Source organism: Platalea leucorodia, assembly GCF_965183815.1.
Source record: "Platalea leucorodia genome assembly, chromosome: 5".
Lineage (NCBI taxonomy): Eukaryota > Metazoa > Chordata > Aves > Pelecaniformes > Threskiornithidae > Platalea > Platalea leucorodia.
The window spans coordinates 56,974,326-56,997,831 of record NC_138827.1 but is presented as its reverse complement, the minus strand read 5'-3'; positions in this window follow the sequence as shown (position 1 = coordinate 56,997,831).

The window sequence follows — 23,506 nt, the reverse complement described above, 5'->3', positions numbered from 1 at the left end:
CCTGGGCCGCTGAGGACAGCCAGAGCCCAGCTCAGCAATTGCCAACGGCCATGGATTCCTCCCACACCAAAGGTGCCAGGACCAAAAGCTCTTGCCGCTCCTCGAGTATCCAGGCAAGCCCATTCACAGCCCCACAAACGCTGGCGCTGTCTCTTTCGACAGCCTCCCAAAGTCCAATACTATCTGCCTATCCCGCAGAGGACAGCCAGAGCCCGGCTCAGCAATTGCCAACGGCCAGGGATTCCTCCCACACCAAATGTGCCAGGACCAAAAGCTCTTGCTGCTCTTCGAGTATACAGGCAAGCCCATTCACAGCCCCACAAACGCTGGCGCTGTCTCTTTCTACAGCCTCCCAAAGTCCAATACTATCTGCATGGGCCGCTGAGGACAGCCGGAGCCCGGCTCAGCAATTGCCAACGTCCAGGGATTCCTCCCACACCAAAGGTGCCAGGACCAAAAGCTCTTGCTGCTCTTCGAGTATCCAGGCAACTCCATTCACAGCCCCGCAAACGCTGGCGCTGTCTCTTTCGACAGCCTCCCAAAGTCCAATACTACCTGCCTGGGCCGCTGAGGACAGCCGGAGCCCGGCCCAGCAATTGCCAACGGCCAGGGATTCCTCCCACACCAAAGGTGCCAGGACCAAAAGCTCTTGCCGCTCTTCGAGTATCCAGGCAACTCCATTCACAGCCCCACAAACGCTGGTGCTGTCTCTTTCGACAGCCTCCCTAAGTCCAATACTATCTGCATGGGCCACTGAGGAGAGCCGGAGCCCGGCTCAGCAATTGCCAACACCCAGGGATTCCTCCCACACCAAACGAGCCAGGACCAAAAGCTCTTGCTGCTCTTCGAGTATCCAGGCAACTCCATTCACAGCCCCACAAACGCTGGCGCTGTCTCTTTCGACAGCCTCCCAAAGTCCAATACTATCTGCCTGGGCCGCTGAGCCAGAGCCAGAGCCCGGCTCAGCAATTGCCAACGGCCAAGGATTCCTCCCACACCAAAGGTGCCAGGACCAAAAGCTCTTGCTGCTCTTCGAGTATCCAGGCAAGCCCATTCACAGCCCCACAAACGCTGGCGCTGTCTCTTTCGACAGCCTCCCAAAGTCCAATACTATCTGCCTGGGCCGCTGAGGACAGCCAGAGCCCGGCTCAGCAATTGCCAACGCCCAGGGATTCCTCCCACACCAAAGGTGCCAGGACCAAAAGCTCTTGCTGCTCTTCGAGTATCCAGGCAAGCCCACTCACAGCCCCACAAACGCTGGCACTGTCTCTTTCGACAGCCTCCCAAAGTCCAATACTATCTGCCTGGGCCGCTGAGGACAGCCGGAGCCCGGCTCAGCAATTGCCAAAGTCCAGGGATTCCTCCCACACCAAAGGTGCCAGGACCAAAAGCTCTTGCTGCTCTTCGAGTATCCAGGCAACTCCATTCACAGCCCTGCAAACGCTGGCGCTGTCTCTTTCTAAAGCCTCCCAAAGTCCAATACTATCTGCCTGGGCCTCTGAGTACAGCCGGAGCCCGGCTCAGCAATTGCCAACGTCCAGGGATTCCTCCCACACCAAAGGAGCTAGGATTGAAAGCTCTTGCCGCTCTTCGAGTATCCAGGCAACTCCATTCACAGCCCCACAAACGCTGGTGCTGTCTCTTTCGACAGCCTCCCTAAGTCCAATACTATCTGCATGGGCCACTGAGGAGAGCCGGAGCCCGGCTCAGCAATTGCCAACGGCCAAGGATTCCTCCCACACCAAAGGTGCCAGGACCAAAAGCTCTTGCTGCTCTTCGAGTATCCAGGCAAGCCCATTCACAGCCCCACAAACGCTGGCGCTGTCTCTTTCAACAGCCTCCCAAAGTCCAATACTACCTGCCTGGGCCGCTGAGCCAGAGCCAGAGCCCGGCTCAGCACTTGCCAACGGCCAAGGATTCCTCCCACACCAAAGGTGCCAGGACCAAAAGCTCTTGCTGCTCTTCGAGTATCCAGGCAAGCCCATTCACAGCCCCACAAACGCTGGCGCTGTCTCTTTCGACAGCCTCCCAAAGTCCAATACTATCTGCCTGGGCCTCTGAGTACAGCTGGAGCCCGGCTTTGCACTTGCTAAGTTCCAGGGATACCTCCCACACCAAAGGAGCTAGGACTGAAAGCTCTTGCTGCTCTTCGCGTATCCAGGCATCTCCACTCACAGCCCCGCAAACGCTAGCGCTGTCTCTTTCGACAGCCTCCCAAAGTCCAATACTATCTGCCTGGGCCGCTGAGCCAGAGCCAAAGCCCGGCTCAGCAATTGCCAACGGCCAGGGATTCCTCTCACACCAAAGGTGCCAGGACCAAAAGCTCTTGCTGCTCTTCGAGTATCCAGGCAAGCCCATTCACAGCCCCACAAACGCTGGCGCTGTCTCTTTCGACAGCCTCCCAAAGTCCAATACTATCTGCCTGGGCCGCTGAGGACAGCCAGAGCCCGGCTCAGCAATTGCCAACGCCCAGGGATTCCTCCCACACCAAAGGTGCCAGGACCAAAAGCTCTTGCTGCTCTTCGAGTATCCAGGCAACTCCATTCACAGCCCCACAAACGCTGGCGCTGTCTCTTTCGACAGCCTCCCAAAGTCCAATACTACCTGCCTGGGCCGCTGAGGACAGCCAGAACCCGGCTCAGCAATTGCCAATAGCCAAGGATTCCGCCCACACCAAAGGTGCCAGGACCAAAAGCTCTTGCTGCTCTTCGAGTATCCAGGCAAGCCCATTCACAGCCCCACAAACGCTGGCGCTGTCTCTTTCTACAGCCTCCCAAAGTCCAATACTATCTGCATGGGCCGCTGAGGACAGCCGGAGCCCGGCTCAGCAATTGCCAACGTCCAGGGATTCCTCCCACACCAAAGGTGCCAGGACCAAAAGCTCTTGCTGCTCTTCGAGTATCCAGGCAACTCCATTCACAGCCCCGCAAACGCTGGCGCTGTCTCTTTCGACAGCCTCCCAAAGTCCAATACTATCTGCCTGGGCCGCTGAGGACAGCCGGAGCCCGGCTCAGCAATTGCCAACGGCCAGGGATTCCTCCCACACCAAAGGTGCCAGGACCAAAAGCTCTTGCCGCTCTTCGAGTATCCAGGCAACTCCATTCACAGCCCCACAAACGCTGGTGCTGTCTCTTTCGACAGCCTCCCTAAGTCCAATACTATCTGCATGGGCCACTGAGGAGAGCCGGAGCCCGGCTCAGCAATTGCCAACACCCAGGGATTCCTCCCACACCAAACGAGCCAGGACCAAAAGCTCTTGCTGCTCTTCGAGTATCCAGGCAACTCCATTCACAGCCCCACAAACGCTGGCGCTGTCTCTTTCTACAGCCTCCCAAAGTCCAATACTATCTGCCTGGGCCGCTGAGCCAGAGCCAGAGCCCGGCTCAGCAATTGCCAACGGCCAAGGATTCCTCCCACACCAAAGGTGCCAGGACCAAAAGCTCTTGCTGCTCTTCGAGTATCCAGGCAAGCCCATTCACAGCCCCACAAACGCTGGCGCTGTCTCTTTCGACAGCCTCCCAAAGTCCAATACTATCTGCCTGGGCCGCTGAGGACAGCCAGAGCCCGGCTCAGCAATTGCCAACGGCCAAGGATTCCTCCCACACCAAAGGTGCCAGGACCAAAAGCTCTTGCTGCTCTTTGAGTATCCAGGCAAGCCCACTCACAGCCCCACAAACGCTGGCACTGTCTCTTTCGACAGTCTCCCAAAGTCCAATACTATCTGCCTGGGCCGCTGAGGACAGCCGGAGCCCGGCTCAGCAATTGCCAAAGTCCAGGGATTCCTCCCACACCAAAGGTGCCAGGACCAAAAGCTCTTGCTGCTCTTCGAGTATCCAGGCAACTCCATTCACAGCCCTGCAAACGCTGGCGCTGTCTCTTTCTAAAGCCTCCCAAAGTCCAATACTATCTGCCTGGGCCTCTGAGTACAGCCGGAGCCCGGCTCAGCAATTGCCAACGTCCAGGGATTCCTCCCACACCAAAGGAGCTAGGATTGAAAGCTCTTGCCGCTCTTCGAGTATCCAGGCAACTCCATTCACAGCCCCACAAACGCTGGTGCTGTCTCTTTCGACAGCCTCCCGAAGTCCAATACTATCTGCATGGGCCACTGAGGAGAGCCGGAGCCCGGCTCAGCAATTGCCAACGGCCAAGGATTCCTCCCACACCAAAGGTGCCAGGACCAAAAGCTCTTGCTGCTCTTCGAGTATCCAGGCAAGCCCATTCACAGCCCCACAAACGCTGGCGCTGTCTCTTTCGACACCCTCCCAAAGTCCAATACTACCTGCCTGGGCCGCTGAGGACAGCCAGAGCCCGGCTCAGCAATTGCCAACGGCCAAGGATTCCTCCCACACCAAAGGTGCCAGGACCAAAAGCTCTTGCTGCTCTTCGAGTATCCAGGCAAGCCCATTCACAGCCCCACAAACGCTGGCGCTGTCTCTTTCGACAGCCTCCCAAAGTCCAATACTATCTGCCTGGGCCTCTGAGTACAGCTGGAGCCCGGCTTTGCACTTGCTAAGTTCCAGGGATTCCTCCCACACCAAAGGAGCTAGGACTGAAAGCTCTTGCTGCTCTTCGCGTATCCAGGCATCTCCACTCACAGCCCCGCAAACGCTAGCGCTGTCTCTTTCGACAGCCTCCCAAAGTCCAATACTATCTGCCTGGGCCGCTGAGCCAGAGCCAAAGCCCGGCTCAGCAATTGCCAACGGCCAGGGATTCCTCTCACACCAAAGGTGCCAGGACCAAAAGCTCTTGCTGCTCTTCGAGTATCCAGGCAAGCCCATTCACAGCCCCACAAACGCTGGCGCTGTCTCTTTCGACAGCCTCCCAAAGTCCAATACTATCTGCCTGGGCCGCTGAGGACAGCCAGAGCCCGGCTCAGCAATTGCCAACGCCCAGGGATTCCTCCCACACCAAAGGTGCCAGGACCAAAAGATCTTGCTGCTCTTCGAGTATCCAGGCAACTCCATTCACAGCCCCACAAACGCTGGCGCTGTCTCTTTCGACAGCCTCCCAAAGTCCAATACTATCTGCCTGGGCCGCTGAGAACAGCCAGAGCCCGGCCCAGCAATTGCCAATAGCCAAGGATTCCGCCCACACCAAAGGTGCCAGGACCAAAAGCTCTTGCTGCTCTTCGAGTATCCAGGCAAGCCCATTCACAGCCCCACAAACGCTGGCGCTGCCTCTTTCTACAGCCTCCCAAAGTCCAATACTATCTGCCTGGGCCGCTGAGGACAGCCAGAACCCGGCTCAGCAATTGCCAACGGCCATGGATTCCTCCCACATTAAAGGTGCCAGGACCAAAAGGTCTTGCTGCTCGTCGAGTATCCAGGCAAGCCCATTCACAGCCCCACAAACGCTGGCGCTGTCTCTTTCGACAGCCTCCCAAAGTCCAATACTACCTGCCTGGGCCGCTGAGGAGAGCCAGAGCCCGGATTTGCAATTGCCAAAGTCCAGGGATTCCTCCCACACCAAAGGTGCCAGGACCAAAAGCTCTTGCTGCTCTTCGAGTATCCAGGCAAGCCCATTCAGAGTCCCGCAAACGCTGGCGCTGTCTCTTTCGACAGCCTCCCAAAGTCCAATACTATCTGCCTGGGCCGCTGAGGACAGCCGGAGCCCGGCTCAGCAATTGCCAACGTCCAGGGATTCCTCCCACACCAAAGGTGCCAGGACCAAAAGCTCTTGCCGCTCTTCGAGTATCCAGGCAAGCCCATTCACAGCCCCACAAACGCTGGCGCTGTCTCTTTCGACAGCCTCCCAAAGTCCAATACTATCTGCCTGGGCTGCTGAGGAGAGCCAGAGCCCAGCTCAGCAATTGCCAACGGCCAGGGATTCCTCCCACACCAAAGGTGCCAGGACCAAAAGCTCTTGCCGCTCTTCGAGTATCCAGGCAAGCCCATTCACAGCCTCACAAACGCTGGCGCTGTCTCTTTCGACAGCCTCCCAAAGTCCAATACTATCTGCCTGGGCCGCTGAGGACAGCCAGAGCCCGGCTCAGCAATTGCCAACGGCCAGGGATTCCTCCCACACCAAAGGTGCCAGGACCAAAAGCTCTTGCTGCTCTTCGAGTATCCAGGCAACTCCATTCACAGCCCCACAAACGCTGGCGCTGTCTCTTTCGACAGCCTCCCAAAGTCCAATACTATCTGCCTGGGCCGCTGAGCCAGAGCCAGAGCCCGGCTCAGCAATTGCCAACGGCCAAGGATTCCTCCCACACCAAAGGTGCCAGGACCAAAAGCTCTTGTTGCTCTTCGAGTATCCAGGCAAGCCCATTCACAGCCCCACAAACGCTGGCGCTGTCTCTTTCGACAGCCTCCCAAAGTCCAATACTATCTGCCTGGGCCGCTGAGGACAGCCAGAGCCCGGCTCAGCAATTGCCAACGCCCAGGGATTCCTCCCACACCAAAGGTGCCAGGACCAAAAGCTCTTGCTGCTCTTCGAGTATCCAGGCAAGCCCACTCACAGCCCCACAAACGCTGGCACTGTCTCTTTCGACAGCCTCCCAAAGTCCAATACTATCTGCCTGGGCCGCTGAGGACAGCCGGAGCCCGGCTCAGCAATTGCCAAAGTCCAGGGATTCCTCCCACACCAAAGGTGCCAGGACCAAAAGCTCTTGCTGCTCTTCGAGTATCCAGGCAACTCCATTCACAGCCCTGCAAACGCTGGCGCTGTCTCTTTCTAAAGCCTCCCAAAGTCCAATACTATCTGCCTGGGCCTCTGAGTACAGCCGGAGCCCGGCTCAGCAATTGCCAACGTCCAGGGATTCCTCCCACACCAAAGGAGCTAGGATTGAAAGCTCTTGCCGCTCTTCGAGTATCCAGGCAACTCCATTCACAGCCCCACAAACGCTGGTGCTGTCTCTTTCGACAGCCTCCCTAAGTCCAATACTATCTGCATGGGCCACTGAGGAGAGCCGGAGCCCGGCTCAGCAATTGCCAACGGCCAAGGATTCCTCCCACACCAAAGGTGCCAGGACCAAAAGCTCTTGCTGCTCTTCGAGTATCCAGGCAAGCCCATTCACAGCCCCACAAACGCTGGCGCTGTCTCTTTCAACAGCCTCCCAAAGTCCAATACTACCTGCCTGGGCCGCTGAGCCAGAGCCAGAGCCCGGCTCAGCACTTGCCAACGGCCAAGGATTCCTCCCACACCAAAGGTGCCAGGACCAAAAGCTCTTGCTGCTCTTCGAGTATCCAGGCAAGCCCATTCACAGCCCCACAAACGCTGGCGCTGTCTCTTTCGACAGCCTCCCAAAGTCCAATACTATCTGCCTGGGCCTCTGAGTACAGCTGGAGCCCGGCTTTGCACTTGCTAAGTTCCAGGGATACCTCCCACACCAAAGGAGCTAGGACTGAAAGCTCTTGCTGCTCTTCGCGTATCCAGGCATCTCCACTCACAGCCCCGCAAACGCTAGCGCTGTCTCTTTCGACAGCCTCCCAAAGTCCAATACTATCTGCCTGGGCCGCTGAGCCAGAGCCAAAGCCCGGCTCAGCAATTGCCAACGGCCAGGGATTCCTCTCACACCAAAGGTGCCAGGACCAAAAGCTCTTGCTGCTCTTCGAGTATCCAGGCAAGCCCATTCACAGCCCCACAAACGCTGGCGCTGTCTCTTTCGACAGCCTCCCAAAGTCCAATACTATCTGCCTGGGCCGCTGAGGACAGCCAGAGCCCGGCTCAGCAATTGCCAACGCCCAGGGATTCCTCCCACACCAAAGGTGCCAGGACCAAAAGCTCTTGCTGCTCTTCGAGTATCCAGGCAACTCCATTCACAGCCCCACAAACGCTGGCGCTGTCTCTTTCGACAGCCTCCCAAAGTCCAATACTACCTGCCTGGGCCGCTGAGGACAGCCAGAACCCGGCTCAGCAATTGCCAATAGCCAAGGATTCCGCCCACACCAAAGGTGCCAGGACCAAAAGCTCTTGCTGCTCTTCGAGTATCCAGGCAAGCCCATTCACAGCCCCACAAACGCTGGCGCTGTCTCTTTCTACAGCCTCCCAAAGTCCAATACTATCTGCATGGGCCGCTGAGGACAGCCGGAGCCCGGCTCAGCAATTGCCAACGTCCAGGGATTCCTCCCACACCAAAGGTGCCAGGACCAAAAGCTCTTGCTGCTCTTCGAGTATCCAGGCAACTCCATTCACAGCCCCACAAACGCTGGCGCTGTCTCTTTCGACAGCCTCCCAAAGTCCAATACTATCTGCCTGGGCCGCTGAGGACAGCCGGAGCCCGGCTCAGCAATTGCCAACGGCCAGGGATTCCTCCCACACCAAAGGTGCCAGGACCAAAAGCTCTTGCCGCTCTTCGAGTATCCAGGCAAGCCCATTCACAGCCTCACAAACGCTGGCGCTGTCTCTTTCGACAGCCTCCCAAAGTCCAATACTATCTGCCTGGGCCGCTGAGGACAGCCAGAGCCCGGCTCAGCAATTGCCAACGGCCAGGGATTCCTCCCACACCAAAGGTGCCAGGACCAAAAGCTCTTGCTGCTCTTCGAGTATCCAGGCAACTCCATTCACAGCCCCACAAACGCTGGCGCTGTCTCTTTCGACAGCCTCCCAAAGTCCAATACTATCTGCCTGGGCCGCTGAGCCAGAGCCAGAGCCCGGCTCAGCAATTGCCAACGGCCAAGGATTCCTCCCACACCAAAGGTGCCAGGACCAAAAGCTCTTGCTGCTCTTCGAGTATCCAGGCAAGCCCATTCACAGCCCCACAAACGCTGGCGCTGTCTCTTTCGACAGCCTCCCAAAGTCCAATACTATCTGCCTGGGCCGCTGAGGACAGCCAGAGCCCGGCTCAGCAATTGCCAACGCCCAGGGATTCCTCCCACACCAAAGGTGCCAGGACCAAAAGCTCTTGCTGCTCTTCGAGTATCCAGGCAAGCCCACTCACAGCCCCACAAACGCTGGCACTGTCTCTTTCGACAGCCTCCCAAAGTCCAATACTATCTGCCTGGGCCGCTGAGGACAGCCGGAGCCCGGCTCAGCAATTGCCAAAGTCCAGGGATTCCTCCCACACCAAAGGTGCCAGGACCAAAAGCTCTTGCTGCTCTTCGAGTATCCAGGCAACTCCATTCACAGCCCTGCAAACGCTGGCGCTGTCTCTTTCTAAAGCCTCCCAAAGTCCAATACTATCTGCCTGGGCCTCTGAGTACAGCCGGAGCCCGGCTCAGCAATTGCCAACGTCCAGGGATTCCTCCCACACCAAAGGAGCTAGGATTGAAAGCTCTTGCCGCTCTTCGAGTATCCAGGCAACTCCATTCACAGCCCCACAAACGCTGGTGCTGTCTCTTTCGACAGCCTCCCTAAGTCCAATACTATCTGCATGGGCCACTGAGGAGAGCCGGAGCCCGGCTCAGCAATTGCCAACGGCCAAGGATTCCTCCCACACCAAAGGTGCCAGGACCAAAAGCTCTTGCTGCTCTTCGAGTATCCAGGCAAGCCCATTCACAGCCCCACAAACGCTGGCGCTGTCTCTTTCAACAGCCTCCCAAAGTCCAATACTACCTGCCTGGGCCGCTGAGCCAGAGCCAGAGCCCGGCTCAGCACTTGCCAACGGCCAAGGATTCCTCCCACACCAAAGGTGCCAGGACCAAAAGCTCTTGCTGCTCTTCGAGTATCCAGGCAAGCCCATTCACAGCCCCACAAACGCTGGCGCTGTCTCTTTCGACAGCCTCCCAAAGTCCAATACTATCTGCCTGGGCCTCTGAGTACAGCTGGAGCCCGGCTTTGCACTTGCTAAGTTCCAGGGATACCTCCCACACCAAAGGAGCTAGGACTGAAAGCTCTTGCTGCTCTTCGCGTATCCAGGCATCTCCACTCACAGCCCCGCAAACGCTAGCGCTGTCTCTTTCGACAGCCTCCCAAAGTCCAATACTATCTGCCTGGGCCGCTGAGCCAGAGCCAAAGCCCGGCTCAGCAATTGCCAACGGCCAGGGATTCCTCTCACACCAAAGGTGCCAGGACCAAAAGCTCTTGCTGCTCTTCGAGTATCCAGGCAAGCCCATTCACAGCCCCACAAACGCTGGCGCTGTCTCTTTCTACAGCATCCAAAAGTCCAATACTATCTGCCTGGGCCGCTGAGGACAGCCAGAGCCCGGCTCAGCAATTGCCAACGCCCAGGGATTCCTCCCACACCAAAGGTGCCAGGACCAAAAGCTCTTGCTGCTCTTCGAGTATCCAGGCAACTCCATTCACAGCCCCACAAACGCTGGCGCTGTCTCTTTCGACAGCCTCCCAAAGTCCAATACTACCTGCCTGGGCCGCTGAGGACAGCCAGAACCCGGCTCAGCAATTGCCAATAGCCAAGGATTCCGCCCACACCAAAGGTGCCAGGACCAAAAGCTCTTGCTGCTCTTCGAGTATCCAGGCAAGCCCATTCACAGCCCCACAAACGCTGGCGCTGTCTCTTTCTACAGCCTCCCAAAGTCCAATACTATCTGCCTGGGCCGCTGAGGACAGCCGGAGCCCGGCTCAGCAATTGCCAACGGCCAGGGATTCCTCCCACACCAAAGGTGCCAGGACCAAAAGCTCTTGCCGCTCTTCGAGTATCCAGGCAACTCCATTCACAGCCCCACAAACGCTGGTGCTGTCTCTTTCGACAGCCTCCCTAAGTCCAATACTATCTGCATGGGCCACTGAGGAGAGCCGGAGCCCGGCTCAGCAATTGCCAACACCCAGGGATTCCTCCCACACCAAACGAGCCAGGACCAAAAGCTCTTGCTGCTCTTCGAGTATCCAGGCAACTCCATTCACAGCCCCACAAACGCTGGCGCTGTCTCTTTCGACAGCCTCCCAAAGTCCAATACTATCTGCCTGGGCCGCTGAGCCAGAGCCAGAGCCCGGCTCAGCAATTGCCAACGGCCAAGGATTCCTCCCACACCAAAGGTGCCAGGACCAAAAGCTCTTGCTGCTCTTCGAGTATCCAGGCAAGCCCATTCACAGCCCCACAAACGCTGGCGCTGTCTCTTTCGACAGCCTCCCAAAGTCCAATACTATCTGCCTGGGCCGCTGAGGACAGCCAGAGCCCGGCTCAGCAATTGCCAACGGCCAAGGATTCCTCCCACACCAAAGGTGCCAGGACCAAAAGCTCTTGCTGCTCTTTGAGTATCCAGGCAAGCCCACTCACAGCCCCACAAACGCTGGCACTGTCTCTTTCGACAGTCTCCCAAAGTCCAATACTATCTGCCTGGGCCGCTGAGGACAGCCGGAGCCCGGCTCAGCAATTGCCAAAGTCCAGGGATTCCTCCCACACCAAAGGTGCCAGGACCAAAAGCTCTTGCTGCTCTTCGAGTATCCAGGCAACTCCATTCACAGCCCTGCAAACGCTGGCGCTGTCTCTTTCTAAAGCCTCCCAAAGTCCAATACTATCTGCCTGGGCCTCTGAGTACAGCCGGAGCCCGGCTCAGCAATTGCCAACGTCCAGGGATTCCTCCCACACCAAAGGAGCTAGGATTGAAAGCTCTTGCCGCTCTTCGAGTATCCAGGCAACTCCATTCACAGCCCCACAAACGCTGGTGCTGTCTCTTTCGACAGCCTCCCGAAGTCCAATACTATCTGCATGGGCCACTGAGGAGAGCCGGAGCCCGGCTCAGCAATTGCCAACGGCCAAGGATTCCTCCCACACCAAAGGTGCCAGGACCAAAAGCTCTTGCTGCTCTTCGAGTATCCAGGCAAGCCCATTCACAGCCCCACAAACGCTGGCGCTGTCTCTTTCGACACCCTCCCAAAGTCCAATACTACCTGCCTGGGCCGCTGAGGACAGCCAGAGCCCGGCTCAGCAATTGCCAACGGCCAAGGATTCCTCCCACACCAAAGGTGCCAGGACCAAAAGCTCTTGCTGCTCTTCGAGTATCCAGGCAAGCCCATTCACAGCCCCACAAACGCTGGCGCTGTCTCTTTCGACAGCCTCCCAAAGTCCAATACTATCTGCCTGGGCCTCTGAGTACAGCTGGAGCCCGGCTTTGCACTTGCTAAGTTCCAGGGATTCCTCCCACACCAAAGGAGCTAGGACTGAAAGCTCTTGCTGCTCTTCGCGTATCCAGGCATCTCCACTCACAGCCCCGCAAACGCTAGCGCTGTCTCTTTCGACAGCCTCCCAAAGTCCAATACTATCTGCCTGGGCCGCTGAGCCAGAGCCAAAGCCCGGCTCAGCAATTGCCAACGGCCAGGGATTCCTCTCACACCAAAGGTGCCAGGACCAAAAGCTCTTGCTGCTCTTCGAGTATCCAGGCAAGCCCATTCACAGCCCCACAAACGCTGGCGCTGTCTCTTTCGACAGCCTCCCAAAGTCCAATACTATCTGCCTGGGCCGCTGAGGACAGCCAGAGCCCGGCTCAGCAATTGCCAACGCCCAGGGATTCCTCCCACACCAAAGGTGCCAGGACCAAAAGATCTTGCTGCTCTTCGAGTATCCAGGCAACTCCATTCACAGCCCCACAAACGCTGGCGCTGTCTCTTTCGACAGCCTCCCAAAGTCCAATACTATCTGCCTGGGCCGCTGAGAACAGCCAGAGCCCGGCCCAGCAATTGCCAATAGCCAAGGATTCCGCCCACACCAAAGGTGCCAGGACCAAAAGCTCTTGCTGCTCTTCGAGTATCCAGGCAAGCCCATTCACAGCCCCACAAACGCTGGCGCTGCCTCTTTCTACAGCCTCCCAAAGTCCAATACTATCTGCCTGGGACGCTGAGGACAGCCAGAACCCGGCTCAGCAATTGCCAACGGCCATGGATTCCTCCCACATTAAAGGTGCCAGGACCAAAAGGTCTTGCTGCTCGTCGAGTATCCAGGCAAGCCCATTCACAGCCCCACAAACGCTGGCGCTGTCTCTTTCGACAGCCTCCCAAAGTCCAATACTACCTGCCTGGGCCGCTGAGGAGAGCCAGAGCCCGGATTTGCAATTGCCAAAGTCCAGGGATTCCTCCCACACCAAAGGTGCCAGGACCAAAAGCTCTTGCTGCTCTTCGAGTATCCAGGCAAGCCCATTCAGAGTCCCGCAAACGCTGGCGCTGTCTCTTTCGACAGCCTCCCAAAGTCCAATACTATCTGCCTGGGCCGCTGAGGACAGCCGGAGCCCGGCTCAGCAATTGCCAACGTCCAGGGATTCCTCCCACACCAAAGGTGCCAGGACCAAAAGCTCTTGCCGCTCTTCGAGTATCCAGGCAAGCCCATTCACAGCCCCACAAACGCTGGCGCTGTCTCTTTCGACAGCCTCCCAAAGTCCAATACTATCTGCCTGGGCTGCTGAGGAGAGCCAGAGCCCAGCTCAGCAATTGCCAACGGCCAGGGATTCCTCCCACACCAAAGGTGCCAGGACCAAAAGCTCTTGCCGCTCTTCGAGTATCCAGGCAAGCCCATTCACAGCCTCACAAACGCTGGCGCTGTCTCTTTCGACAGCCTCCCAAAGTCCAATACTATCTGCCTGGGCCGCTGAGGACAGCCAGAGCCCGGCTCAGCAATTGCCAACGGCCAGGGATTCCTCCCACACCAAAGGTGCCAGGACCAAAAGCTCTTGCTGCTCTTCGAGTATCCAGGCAAGCCCATTCACAGCCCCGCAAACGCTGGCGCTGTCTCTTTCTAAAGCCTCCCAAAGTCCAATACTATCTGCATGGGCCGCTGAGGACAGCCGGAGCCCGGCTCAGCAATTGCCAACGTCCAGGGATTCCGCCCACACCAAAGGTGCCAGGACCAAAAGATCTTGCTGCTCTTCGAGTATCCAGGCAAGCCCATTCACAGCCCCACAAACGCTGGTGCTGTCTCTTTCGACAGCCTCCCAAAGTCCAATACTATCTGCATGGGCCACTGAGCCAGAGCCGGAGCCCGGCTCAGCAATTGCCAACGGCCAAGGATTCCTCCCACACCAAAGGTGCCAGGACCAAAAGCTCTTGCTGCTCTTCGAGTATCCAGGCAACTCCATTCACAGCCCCGCAAACGCTGGCGCTGTCTCTTTCGACAGCCTCCCAAAGTCCAATACTATCTGCCTGGACCTCTGAGGACAGCCGGAGCCCGGCTTTGCACTTGCTAACTTCCAGGGATTCCTCCCACACCAAAGGAGCTAGGACTGAAAGCTCTTGCTGCTCTTCGCGTATCCAGGCATCTCCATTCACAGCCCCGCAAACGCTAGCGCTGTCTCTTTCGACAGCCTCCCAAAGTCCAATACTATCTGCCTGGGCTGCTGAGCCAGAGCAGGAGCCCGGCTCAGCAATTGCCAACGGCCAGGGATTCCTCCCACACCAAAGGAGCCAGGACCAAAAGCTCTTGCTGCTCTTCCGAGTATCCAGGCAAGCCCATTCACAGCCCCACAAACGCTGGCACTGTCTCTTTCTACAGCCTCCCAAAGTCCAATACTATCTGTCTGGGCCGCTGAGTACAGCCGGAGCCCGGCTCAGCAATTGCCAAAGTCCAGGGATTCCTCCCACACCAAAGGTGCCAGGACCAATTGTCTTGCTGCTCTTCGAGTATCTAGGCAAGCCCATTCACAGCCCCACAAACGCTGGCACTGTCTCTTTCGACAGCCTCCCGAAGTCCAATACTATCTGCCAGGGCCGCTGAGGACAGCCGGAGCCCGGCTCAGCAATTGCCAACGTCCAGGGATTCCTCCCACACCAAAGGTGCCAGGACCAAAAGCTCTTGCTGCTCTTCGAGTATCCAGGCAAGCCCATTCACAGCCCCACAAACGCTGGCGCTGTCTCTTTCGACAGCCTCCCAAAGTCCAATACTATCTGCCTGGGCCGCTGAGGACAGCCGGAGCCCGGCTCAGCAATTGCCAACGGCCAAGGATTCCTCCCACACCAAAGGTGCCAGGACCAAAAGCTCTTGCTGCTCTTCGAGTATACAGGCAAGCCCATTCACAGCCCCACAAACGCTGGCGCTGTCTCTTTCTACAGCCTCCCAAAGTCCAATACTATCTGCCTGGGCCTCTGAGGACAGCCGGAGCCCGGCTTTGCACTTGCTAACTTCCAGGGATTCCTCCCACACCAAAGGAGCTAGGACCAAAAGCTCTTGCTGCTCTTCGCGTATCCAGGCATCTCCACTCACAGCCCCGCAAACGCTAGCGCTGTCTCTTTCGACAGCCTCCCAAAGTCCAATACTATCTGCCTGGGCCGCTGAGCCAGAGCCAAAGCCCGGCTCAGCAATTGCCAACGGCCAGGGATTCCTCTCACACCAAAGGTGCCAGGACCAAAAGCTCTTGCTGCTCTTCGAGTATCCAGGCAAGCCCATTCACAGCCCCACAAACGCTGGCGCTGTCTCTTTCGACAGCCTCCCAAAGTCCAATACTATCTGCCTGGGCCGCTGAGGACAGCCAGAGCCCGGCTCAGCAATTGCCAACGCCCAGGGATTCCTCCCACACCAAAGGTGCCAGGACCAAAAGCTCTTGCTGCTCTTCGAGTATCCAGGCAACTCCATTCACAGCCCCACAAACGCTGGCGCTGTCTCTTTCGACAGCCTCCCAAAGTCCAATACTATCTGCCTGGGCCGCTGAGAACAGCCAGAGCCCGGCCCAGCAATTGCCAATAGCCAAGGATTCCTCCCACACCAAAGGTGCCAGGACCAAAAGCTCTTGCTGCTCTTCGAGTATCCAGGCAAGCCCATTCACAGCCCCACAAACGCTGGCGCTGTCACTTTCGACAGCCTCCCAAAGTCCAATACTATCTGCCTGGGCCGCTGAGGAGAGCCAGAGCCCAGCTCAGCAATTGCCAACGGCCATGGATTCCTCCCACACCAAAGGTGCCAGGACCAAAAGCTCTTGCCGCTCTTCGAGTATCCAGGCAAGCCCATTCACAGCCCCACAAACGCTGGCGCTGTCTCTTTCGACAGCCTCCCAAAGTCCAATACTATCTGCCTGGGCCGCTGAGGACAGCCAGAGCCCGGCTCAGCAATTGCCAACGGCCAGGGATTCCTCCCACACCAAAGGTGCCAGGACCAAAAGCTCTTGCTGCTCTTCGAGTATCCAGGCAAGCCCATTCACAGCCCCGCAAACGCTGGCGCTGTCTCTTTCTAAAGCCTCCCAAAGTCCAATACTATCTGCATGGGCCGCTGAGGACAGCCGGAGCCCGGCTCAGCAATTGCCAACGTCCAGGGATTCCGCCCACACCAAAGGTGCCAGGACCAAAAGATCTTGCTGCTCTTCGAGTATCCAGGCAAGCCCATTCACAGCCCCACAAACGCTGGTGCTGTCTCTTTCGACAGCCTCCCAAAGTCCAATACTATCTGCATGGGCCACTGAGCCAGAGCCGGAGCCCGGCTCAGCAATTGCCAACGGCCAAGGATTCCTCCCACACCAAAGGTGCCAGGACCAAAAGCTCTTGCTGCTCTTCGAGTATCCAGGCAACTCCATTCACAGCCCCGCAAACGCTGGCGCTGTCTCTTTCGACAGCCTCCCAAAGTCCAATACTATCTGCCTGGGCCGCTGAGTACAGCCGGAGCCCGGCTTTGCACTTGCTAAGTTCCAGGGATTCCTCCCACACCAAAGGAGCTAAGACTGAAAGCTCTTGCTGCTCTTCGCGTATCCAGGCATCTCCATTCACAGCCCCGCAAACGCTAGCGCTGTCTCTTTCGACAGCCTCCCAAAGTCCAATACTATCTGCCTGGGCCGCTGAGGACAGCCGGAGCCCGGCTCAGCAATTGCCAACAGCCAAGGATTCCGCCCACACCAAAGGTGCCAGGACCAAAAGCTCTTGCTGCTCTTCGAGTATCCAGACAACCCCGTTCACAGCCCCACAAACGCTGGCGCTGTCTCTTTCGACAGCCTCCCAAAGTCCAATACTATCTGCCTGGGCCGCTGAGGACAGCCAGAGCCCAGCTTTGCACTTGCTAACTTCCAGGGATTCCTCCCACACCAAAGTAGCTAGGATTGAAAGCTCTTGCTGCTCTTCGAGTATCCAGGCATCTCCATTCACAGCCCCACAAACGTTAGCGCTGTCTCTTTCGACAGCCTCCCAAAGTCCAATACTATCTGCCTGGGCTGCTGAGCCAGAGCAGGAGCCCGGCTCAGCAATTGCCAACTTCCAGGGATTCCTCCCACACCAAAGGAGCCAGGACCAAAAGCTCTTGCTGCTCTTCCGAGTATCCAGGCAAGCCCATTCACAGCCCCACAAACGCTGGCACTGTCTCTTTCTACAGCCTCCCAAAGTCCAATACTATCTGTCTGGGCCGCTGAGTACAGCCGGAGCCCGGCTCAGCAATTGCCAAAGTCCAGGGATTCCTCCCACACCAAAGGTGCCAGGACCAAAAGGTCTTGCTGCTCTTCGAGTATCTAGGCAAGCCCATTCACAGCCCCACAAACGCTGGCACTGTCTCTTTCGACAGCCTCCCAAAGTCCAATACTACCTGCCTGGGACGCTGAGGACAGCCAGAACCCGGCTCAGCAATTGCCAACGGCCATGGATTCCTCCCACATTAAAGGTGCCAGGACCAAAAGCTCTTGCTGCTCTTCGAGTATCCAGGCAACTCCATTCACAGCCCCACAAACGCTGGCGCTGTCACTTTCGACAGCCTCCCAAAGTCCAATACTATCTGCCTGGGCCGCTGAGGACAGCCGGAGCCCGGCTCAGCAATTGCCAACGGCCAAGGATTCCTCCCACACCAAAGGTGCCAGGACCAAAAGCTCTTGCTGCTCTTCGAGTATACAGGCAAGCCCATTCACAGCCCCACAAACGCTGGCGCTGTCTCTTTCGACAGCCTCCCAAACTCCAATACTATCTGCCTGGGCCTCTGAGGACAGCCGGAGCCCGGCTTTGCACTTGCTAACTTCCAGGAATTCCTCCCACACCAAAGGAGCTAGGATTGAAAGCTCTTGCCGCTCTTCGAGTATCCAGGCATCTCCATTCACAGCCCCACAAACGCTAGCGCTGTCTCTTTCGACAGCCTCCCAAAGTCCAATACTATCTGCCTGGGCCGCTGAGCCAGAGCCAGAGCCCGGCTCAGCAATTGCCAACGGCCAGGGATTCCTCCCACACCAAAGGTGCCAGGACCAAAAGCTCTTGCTGCTCTTCGAGTATCCAGGCAAGCCCATTCACAGCCCCGCAAACGCTGGCGCTGTCTCTTTCGACAGCCTCCCAAAGTCCAATACTACCTGCCTGGGACGCTGAGGACAGCCAGAACCCGGCTCAGCAATTGCCAACGGCCATGGATTCCTCCCACATTAAAGGTGCCAGGACCAAAAGGTCTTGCTGCTCGTCGAGTATCCAGGCAAGCCCATTCACAGCCCCACAAACACTGGCGCTGTCTCTTTCGACAGCCTCCCAAAGTCCAATACTACCTGCCTGGGCCGCTGAGGAGAGCCAGAGCCCGGATTTGCAATTGCCAAAGTCCAGGGATTCCTCCCACACCAAAGGTGCCAGGACCAAAAGCTCTTGCTGCTCTTCGAGTATCCAGGCAAGCCCATTCAGAGTCCCGCAAACGCTGGCGCTGTCTCTTTCGACAGCCTCCCAAAGTCCAATACTCCCTGCCTGGGCCGCTGAGGACAGCCGGAGCCCGGCTCAGCAATTGCCAACGTCCAGGGATTCCTCCCACACCAAAGGTGCCAGGACCAAAAGCTCTTGCTGCTCTTCGAGTATCCAGGCAAGCCCATTCACAGCCCCGCAAACGCTGGCGCTGTCTCTTTCGACAGCCTCCCAAAGTCCAATACTACCTGCCTGGGCCGCTGAGGAGAGCCAGAGCCCAGCTCAGCAATTGCCAACGGCCATGGATTCCTCCCACACCAAAGGTGCCAGGACCAAAAGCTCTTGCCGCTCTTCGAGTATCCAGGCAAGCCCATTCACAGCCCCACAAACGCTGGCGCTGTCTCTTTCGACAGCCTCCCAAAGTCCAATACTATCTGCCTGGGCCGCTGAGGACAGCCAGAGCCCAGCTCAGCAATTGCCAACGGCCAGGGATTCCTCCCACACCAAAGGTGCCAGGACCAAAAGCTCTTGCTGCTCTTCGAGTATCCAGGCAAGCCCATTCACAGCCCCGCAAACGCTGGCGCTGTCTCTTTCTAAAGCCTCCCAAAGTCCAATACTATCTGCATGGGCCGCTGAGGACAGCCGGAGCCCGGCTCAGCAATTGCCAACGTCCAGGGATTCCGCCCACACCAAAGGTGCCAGGACCAAAAGATCTTGCTGCTCTTCGAGTATCCAGGCAAGCCCATTCACAGCCCCACAAACGCTGGCGCTGTCTCTTTCGACAGCCTCCCAAAGTCCAATACTATCTGCCTGGGCCGCTGAGGACAGCCAGAGCCCGGCTCAGCAATTGCCAACGGCCAAGGATTCCTCCCACACCAAAGGTGCCAGGACCAAAAGTTCTTGCTGCTCTTCAAGTATACAGGCAAGCCCATTCACAGCCCCACAAACGCTGGCGCTGTCTCTTTCTACAGCCTCCCAAAGTCCAATACTATCTGCCTGGGCCGCTGAGGACAGCCGGAGCCCGGCTTTGCACTTGCTAACTTCCAGGAATTCCTCCCACACCAAACGAGCTAGGATTGAAAGCTCTTGCCGCTCTTCGAGTATCCAGGCATCTCCATTCACAGCCCCACAAACGCTAGCGCTGTCTCTTTTGACAGCCTCCCAAAGTCCAATACTACCTGCCTGGGCCGCTGAGGACAGCCAGAGCCCGGCTCAGCAATTGCCAACGGCCAGGGATTCCTCTCACACCAAAGGTGCCAGGACCAAAAGCTCTTGCTGCTCTTCGAGTATCCAGGCAAGCCCATTCACAGCCCCGCAAACGCTGGCGCTGTCTCTTTCGACAGCCTCCCAAAGTCCAATACTATCTGCCTGGGCCGCTGAGGACAGCCAGAGCCCAGCTTTGCACTTGCTAACTTCCAGGGATTCCTCCCACACCAAAGTAGCTAGGATTGAAAGCTCTTGCTGCTCTTCGAGTATCCAGGCATCTCCATTCACAGCCCCACAAACGCTAGCGCTGTCTCTTTCGACAGCCTCCCAAAGTCCAATACTATCAGCCTGGGCTGCTGAGCCAGAGCCAGAGCCCGGCTCAGCAATTGCCAACGGCCAGGGATTCCTCCCACACCAAAGGAGCCAGGACCAAAAGCTCTTGCTGCTCTTCGAGTATCCAGGCAAGCCCATTCACAGCCCCACAAACGCTGGCACTGTCTCTTTCTACAGCCTCCCAAAGTCCAATACTATCTGTCTGGGCTGCTGAGTACAGCCAGAGCCCGGCTCAGCAATTGCCAACGGCCAGGGATTCCTCCCACACCAAAGGTGCCAGGACCAATTGTCTTGCTGCTCTTCGAGTATCTAGGCAAGCCCATTCACAGCCCCACAAACGCTGGCGCTGTCTCTTTCGACAGCCTCCCAAAGTCCAATACTATCTGCCTGGGCCGCTGAGGACAGCCGGAGCCCGGCTCAGCACTTGCCAACGGCCAGGGATTCCTCCCACACCAAAGGTGCCAGGACCAAAAGCTCTTGCTGCTCTTCGAGTATCCAGGCAAGCCCATTCACAGCCCCGCAAACGCTGGCGCTGTCTCTTTCTAAAGCCTCCCAAAGTCCAATACTATCTGCATGGGCCGCTGAGGACAGCCGGAGCCCGGCTCAGCAATTGCCAACGTCCATGGATTCCTCCCACACCAAAGGTGCCAGGACCAAAAGATCTTGCTGCTCTTCGAGTATCCAGGCAAGCCCATTCACAGCCCCACAAACGCTGGCGCTGTCTCTTTCGACAGCCTCCCAAAGTCCAATACTATCTGCCTGGGCCGCTGAGGACAGCCGGAGCCCGGCTCAGCAATTGCCAACGGCCAAGGATTCCTCCCACACCAAAGGTGCCAGGACCAAAAGTTCTTGCTGCTCTTCAAGTATACAGGCAAGCCCATTCACAGCCCCACAAACGCTGGCGCTGTCTCTTTCTACAGCATCCAAAAGTCCAATACTATCTGCCTGGGCCGCTGAGGACAGCCGGAGCCCGGCTTTGCACTTGCTAACTTCCAGGAATTCCTCCCACACCAAACGAGCTAGGATTGAAAGCTCTTGCCGCTCTTCGAGTATCCAGGCATCTCCATTCACAGCCCCACAAACGCTAGCGCTGTCTCTTTTGACAGCCTCCCAAAGTCCAATACTACCTGCCTGGGCCGCTGAGGACAGCCAGAGCCCGGCTCAGCAATTGCCAACGGCCAGGGATTCCTCTCACACCAAAGGTGCCAGGACCAAAAGCTCTTGCTGCTCTTCGAGTATCCAGGCAAGCCCATTCACAGCCCCGCAAACGCTGGCACTGTCTCTTTCTACAGCCTCCCAAAGCCCAATACTATCTGCCTGGGCCGCTGAGGACAGCCAGAGCCCAGCTTTGCACTTGCTAACTTCCAGGGATTCCTCCCACACCAAAGTAGCTAGGATTGAAAGCTCTTGCTGCTCTTCGAGTATCCAGGCATCTCCATTCACAGCCCCACAAACGCTAGCGCTGTCTCTTTCGACAGCCTCCCAAAGTCCAATACTATCAGCCTGGGCTGCTGAGCCAGAGCCAGAGCCCGGCTCAGCAATTGCCAACGGCCAGGGATTCCTCCCACACCAAAGGAGCCAGGACCAATTGTCTTGCTGCTCTTCGAGTATCCAGGCAAGCCCATTCAGAGCCCCACAAACGCTGGCGCTGTCTCTTTCTACAGCCTCCCAAAGTCCAATACTATCTGTCTGGGCTGCTGAGTACAGCCAGAGCCCGGCTCAGCAATTGCCAACGGCCAGGGATTCCTCCCACACCAAAGGTGCCAGGACCAATTGTCTTGCTGCTCTTCGAGTATCCAGACAACCCCGTTCACAGCCCCACAAACGCTGGCGCTGTCTCTTTCGACAGCCTCCCAAAGTCCAATACTATCTGCCTGGGCCGCTGAGGACAGCCAGAGCCCAGCTTTGCACTTGCTAACTTCCAGGGATTCCTCCCACACCAAAGTAGCTAGGATTGAAAGCTCTTGCTGCTCTTCGAGTATCCAGGCATCTCCATTCACAGCCCCACAAACGTTAGCGCTGTCTCTTTCGACAGCCTCCCAAAGTCCAATACTATCTGCCTGGGCTGCTGAGCCAGAGCAGGAGCCCGGCTCAGCAATTGCCAACTTCCAGGGATTCCTCCCACACCAAAGGAGCCAGGACCAAAAGCTCTTGCTGCTCTTCCGAGTATCCAGGCAAGCCCATTCACAGCCCCACAAACGCTGGCACTGTCTCTTTCTACAGCCTCCCAAAGTCCAATACTATCTGTCTGGGCCGCTGAGTACAGCCGGAGCCCGGCTCAGCAATTGCCAAAGTCCAGGGATTCCTCCCACACCAAAGGTGCCAGGACCAAAAGGTCTTGCTGCTCTTCGAGTATCTAGGCAAGCCCATTCACAGCCCCACAAACGCTGGCACTGTCTCTTTCGACAGCCTCCCAAAGTCCAATACTACCTGCCTGGGACGCTGAGGACAGCCAGAACCCGGCTCAGCAATTGCCAACGGCCATGGATTCCTCCCACATTAAAGGTGCCAGGACCAAAAGCTCTTGCTGCTCTTCGAGTATCCAGGCAACTCCATTCACAGCCCCACAAACGCTGGCGCTGTCACTTTCGACAGCCTCCCAAAGTCCAATACTATCTGCCTGGGCCGCTGAGGACAGCCGGAGCCCGGCTCAGCAATTGCCAACGGCCAAGGATTCCTCCCACACCAAAGGTGCCAGGACCAAAAGCTCTTGCTGCTCTTCGAGTATACAGGCAAGCCCATTCACAGCCCCACAAACGCTGGCGCTGTCTCTTTCGACAGCCTCCCAAACTCCAATACTATCTGCCTGGGCCTCTGAGGACAGCCGGAGCCCGGCTTTGCACTTGCTAACTTCCAGGAATTCCTCCCACACCAAAGGAGCTAGGATTGAAAGCTCTTGCCGCTCTTCGAGTATCCAGGCATCTCCATTCACAGCCCCACAAACGCTAGCGCTGTCTCTTTCGACAGCCTCCCAAAGTCCAATACTATCTGCCTGGGCCGCTGAGCCAGAGCCAGAGCCCGGCTCAGCAATTGCCAACGGCCAGGGATTCCTCCCACACCAAAGGTGCCAGGACCAAAAGCTCTTGCTGCTCTTCGAGTATCCAGGCAAGCCCATTCACAGCCCCGCAAACGCTGGCGCTGTCTCTTTCGACAGCCTCCCAAAGTCCAATACTACCTGCCTGGGACGCTGAGGACAGCCAGAACCCGGCTCAGCAATTGCCAACGGCCATGGATTCCTCCCACATTAAAGGTGCCAGGACCAAAAGGTCTTGCTGCTCGTCGAGTATCCAGGCAAGCCCATTCACAGCCCCACAAACACTGGCGCTGTCTCTTTCGACAGCCTCCCAAAGTCCAATACTACCTGCCTGGGCCGCTGAGGAGAGCCAGAGCCCGGATTTGCAATTGCCAAAGTCCAGGGATTCCTCCCACACCAAAGGTGCCAGGACCAAAAGCTCTTGCTGCTCTTCGAGTATCCAGGCAAGCCCATTCAGAGTCCCGCAAACGCTGGCGCTGTCTCTTTCGACAGCCTCCCAAAGTCCAATACTCCCTGCCTGGGCCGCTGAGGACAGCCGGAGCCCGGCTCAGCAATTGCCAACGT